The following is a 5,339-nucleotide window of genomic DNA, read 5'->3' as shown; positions in this document are numbered from 1 at the left end:
TGCTAATTTGGTTTGCATATTTGGTTTCTCTAGAGTCTAGATAACATCTAGTATTGAGTTTTGAACAACAAGGAAGACGGTATGGAGTCTTATAATGTTTACCATATGTCTTTTATGTGAGTTTTGCTGTACCGTTCATCCTTGTGTTTGTTTCAAATAACCTTGCTAGCCTAAACCTTGTATCGAGAGGGAATACTTCTCATGCATCCAAAATACTTGAGCCAACCACTATGCCATTTGTGTCCACCATACCTACCTACTACATGGTATTTATCCGCCATTCCAAAGTAAATTGCTTGAGTGCTACCTTTAAAATTCCATCATTCACCTTTGCAATATATAGCTCATGGGACAAATAGCTTAAAAACTATTGTGGTATTGAATATGTACTTATGCACTTTATCTCTTATTAAGTTGCTTGTTGTGCGATAACCATGTTTCGGGGACGCCATCAGCTATTCTTTGTTGAATATCATGTGAGTTGCTATGCATGTCCGTCTTGTCCGAAGCAAGAGAGATCTACCACCTTCATGGTTGGAGCATGCATATTGTTAGAGAAGAGCTTTGGGCCGCTAACTAAAGCCATGATTCATGGTGGAAGTTTCAGTTTGGACATATATCCTCAATCTCATATGAGAATAATAATTGTTGCCACATGCTTATGCATTAAAGAGGAGTCCATTATCCGTTGTCCATGTTGTCCCGGTATGGATGTCTAAGTTGAGAATAATCAAAAGCGAGAAATCCAAAATGCGAGCTTTCTCCTTAGACCTTTGTACGAGCGGCATGGAGGTACCCCATTGTGACACTTGGTCAAAACATGTGCATTGCAAAGATCCGGTAGTCCAAGTTAATTAGGACAAGGTGCGGGCACTATTAGTATACTATGCATGAGACTTGCAACTTGTAAGATATAATGTACATAACTCATATGCTTTATTACTACCGTTGACAAAATTGTTTCATGTTTTCAAAATAAAAGCTCTAGCACAAATATAGCAATCGATGCTTTCCTCTTTGAAGGACCATTCTCTTTACTTTTATGTTGAGTCAGTTCACCTATTTCTCTCCACCTCAAGAAGCAAACACTTGTGTGAACTGTGCATTGATTCCTACATACTTGCATATTGTACTTGTTATATTACTCTATGTTGACTATTATCCATGAGATATACATGTTACAAGTTGAAAGCAACCGCTGAAACTTAATCTTCCTTTGTGTTGCTTCAATACCTTTACTTTGATTTATTGCTTTATGAGTTAACTCTTATGAAAGACTTATTAATGATTGTCTTGAAGTTCTATTCATGAAAAGTCTTTGCTTTATGATTCACTTGTTTTCTCATGTCATTACCATTGTTTTGATCACTGCATCCACTACATATGTTTACAAATAGTATGATCAAGGTTATGATGGCATATCACTTCAGAAATTATCTTTGTTATCGTTTTACCTGCTCGGGACGAGCGTAACTAAGCTTGGGGATGCTTGATACGTCTCCGACGTATCGATAATTTCTTATGTTCTATGCCATATTATTGATGATACCTACATGTTTTATGCACACTTTATGTCATATTCGTGCATTTTCCGGAACTAACCTATTAACAAGATGCTCGAAGTGCCGGTTCTCGTTTTCTGCTGTTTTTGGTTTCAGAAATCCTAGTAACGAAATATTCTCGGAATTGGACGAAACAAAGACCCAGGGGCCTATTTTTCCACGAAGCTTCCAGAAGACCGAAGAACATACGAAGTGGGGCCATGAGGTGGCGACACCACAAGGCGGCGCGGCCAAGGGGGGGCCCGCGCCGCCCTATGGTGTGGCCCCCTCGTCAGGCCCCCGACTCTGCCCTTCCGCCTACTTAAAGCCTCCGTCGCGAAACTCCTGATGCGAAAAACCACGATACGGAAAACCTTACCGAGACGCCGCCGCCGCCGATCCCATCTCGGGGGATTCGGAGATCTCCTCCGGCACCCTGCCGGAGAGGGGATTCATCTCCCGGAGGACTCTACACCGCCATGGTCGCCTCCGGAGTGATGAGTGAGTAGTTCACCCCTGGACTATGGGTCCATAGCGAGTAGCTAGATGGTTGTCTTCTCCTCAATGTGCTTCATTGTTGGATCTTGTGAAGCTGCCTAACATGATCAAGATCATCTATCCGTAATACTCTATGTTGTGTTTGTCGGGATCCGATGGATAGAGAATACCATGTCATGTTAATTATCAAGTTATTACATATGTGTTGTTTATGATCTTGCATGCTCTCCGTTACTAGTAGAGGCTCTGGCCAAGTTTTGGCTTTTAACTCCAAGAGGGAGTATTTATGCTCGATAGTGGGTTCATGCCTGCATTGACACTCGGGACGATGTGACGAAAGTTCTAAGGTTGTGTTGTCTTGTTGCCACTAGGGATAAAACATTGGCGCTATGTCCGAGGATGTAGTTGTTGATTACATTACGCACCATACTTAATGCAATTGTCTCGTTGTTAGCAACTTAATACCGGAGGGGTTCGGACGATAACCTGAAGGTGGACTTTTTAGGCATAGATGCGGTTGGATGGCGGTCTATGTACTTTGTCGTAATGCCCAATTAAATCTCACTATACTTATCATGTCATGTATGTGCATTGTTATGCCCTCTCTATTTGTCAATTGCCCGACCGTAATTTGTTCACCCAACATGCTTTTATCTTATGGGAGAGACACCTCTAGTGAACTGTGGACCCCGGTCCATTCTTTTAATACTGAAATACAAATCTGCTGCAATACTTGTTTTACTGTTTTCTCTCGCAAACAATCATCTTCCACACAATACGGTTAATCCTTTGTTACGACAAGCCGGTGAGATTGACAACCTCACTCGTTTCGTTGGGGCAAAGTACTTTGGTTGTGTTGTGCGGGTTCCACGTTGGCGCCGGAATCTCCGGTGTTGCGCCGCACTACATCCCGCCGCCATCAACCTTCAACGTGCTTCTTGACTCCTACTCGGTTCGATTAAACCTTGGTTTCTTATCGAGGGAAACTTGCCGCTGTGCGCATCACACCTTCCTCTTGGGGTTCCCAACGGACGTGTCAACTACACGCATCGGACATATATCCTCAATCTCATATGAGAATAATAATTGTTGCCACATGCTTATGCATTAAAGAGGAGTCCATTATCTGTTGTCCATGTTGTCCCGGTATGGATGTCTAAGTTGAGAATAATCAAAAGCGAGAAATCCAAAATGCGAGCTTTCTCCTTAGACCTTTGTACGGGCGGCATGGAGGTACCCCATTGTGACACTTGGTTAAAACATGTGCATTGCAAAGATCCGGTAGTCCAAGTTAATTAGGACAAGGTGCGGGCACTATTAGTATACTATGCATGAGGCTTGCAACTTGTAAGATATAATGTACATAACTCATATGCTTTATTACTACCGTTGACAAAATTGTTTCATGTTTTCAAAATAAAAGCTCTAGCACAAATATAGCAATCGATGCTTTCCTCTTTGAAGGACCATTCTTTTTACTTTTATGTTGAGTCAGTTCACCTATTTCTCTCCACCTCAAGAAGCAAACACTTGTGTGAACTGTGCATTGATTCCTACATACTTGCATATTGTACTTGTTATATTACTCTATGTTGACAACTATCCATGAGATATACATGTTACAAGTTGAAAGCAACCGCTGAAACTTAATCTTCCTTTGTGTTGCTTCAATGCCTTTACTTTGATTTATTGCTTTATGAGTTAACTCTTATGCAAGACTTATTAATACTTGTCTTGAAGTACTATTCATGAAAAGTCTTTGCTTTATGATTCACTTGTTTACTCATGTCATTACCATTGTTTTGATCGCTGCATTCACTACATATGTTTACAAATAGTATGATCAAGGTTATGATGGCATATCACTTCAGAAATTATCTTTGTTATCGTTTTACCCGCTCGGGACGAGCGAGAACTAAGCTTGGGGATGCTTGATACGTCTCCGACGTATCGATAATTTCTTATGTTCTATGCCATATTATTGATGATACCTACATGTTTTATGCACACTTTATGTCATATTCGTGCATTTTCCGGAACTAACCTATTAACAAGATGCCGAAGTGCCGGTTCTCGTTTTCTGCTGTTTTTGGTTTCAGAAATCCTAGTAACGAAATATTCTCGGAATTGGACGAAACGAAGACCCGGGGGCCTATTTTGCCACGAACCTTCCGGAAGACCGAAGAGCATACGAAGTGGGGCCACGAGGTGGCGACACCACATGGCGGCGCGGCCAAGGGGGGCCCGCGCCGCCCTATGGTGTGGGCCCCTCGTTAGCCCCCGACTCGCCCTTCCGCCTATTAAAGCCTCCGTCGCGAAACCCCCGAGGCGAAAAACCACGATACGGAAAACCTATGCGAGACGCCGCCGCCGCCGATCCCATCTCGGGGGATTCGGAGATCTCCTCCGGCACCCTGCCGGAGAGGGGATTCATCTCCCGGAGGACTCTACACCGCCATGGTCGCCTCCGGAGTGATGAGTGAGTAGTTCACCCCTGGACTATGGGTCCATAGCAGTAGCTAGATGGTTGTCTTCTCCTCATTGTGCTTCATTGTTGGATCTTGTGAGCTGCCTAACATGATCAAGATCATCTATCCGTAATACTCTATGTTGTGTTTGTCGGGATCCGATGGATAGAGAATACCATGTTATGTTAATTATCAAGTTATTACATATGTGTTGTTTATGATCTTGCATGCTCTCCGTTACTAGTAGAGGCTCGGCCAAGTTTTTGCTTTTAACTCCAAGAGGGAGTATTTATGCTCGATAGTGGGTTCATGCCTGCATTGACACTCAGGACGAGTGACGAGAAAGTTCTAAGGTTGTGTTGTGCTCTGTTGCCACTAGGGATAAAACATTGGCGCTATGTCCGAGGATGTAGTTGTTGATTACATTACGCACCATACTTAATGCAATTGTCTCGTTGCTTTGCAACTTAATACTTGGAAGTGGTTCGGACGATAACCTCGAAGGTGGACTTTTTAGGCATAGATGCTGTTGGATGGCGGTCTATGTACTTTGTCGTAATGCCCAATTAAATCTCACTATACTTATCATGCCATGTATGTGCATTGTTATGCCCTCTCTATTTGTCAATTGCCCGACTGTAATTTGTTCACCCAACATTCTTTTATCTTATGGGAGAGACACCTCTAGTGAACTGTGGACCCCGGTCCATTCTTTTAATATTGAAATACAAATCTGCTGCAATACTTGTTTTACTGTTTTCTCTGCAAACAATCATCTTCCACACAATACGGTTAATCCTTTGTTACGGCAAGCCGGTGAGATTGACAACCT

This window comes from Lolium rigidum, chromosome 3 (genome assembly GCF_022539505.1).
Source record: "Lolium rigidum isolate FL_2022 chromosome 3, APGP_CSIRO_Lrig_0.1, whole genome shotgun sequence".
NCBI lineage: Eukaryota > Viridiplantae > Streptophyta > Magnoliopsida > Poales > Poaceae > Lolium > Lolium rigidum.
This window is presented reverse-complemented; position numbering follows the sequence as displayed.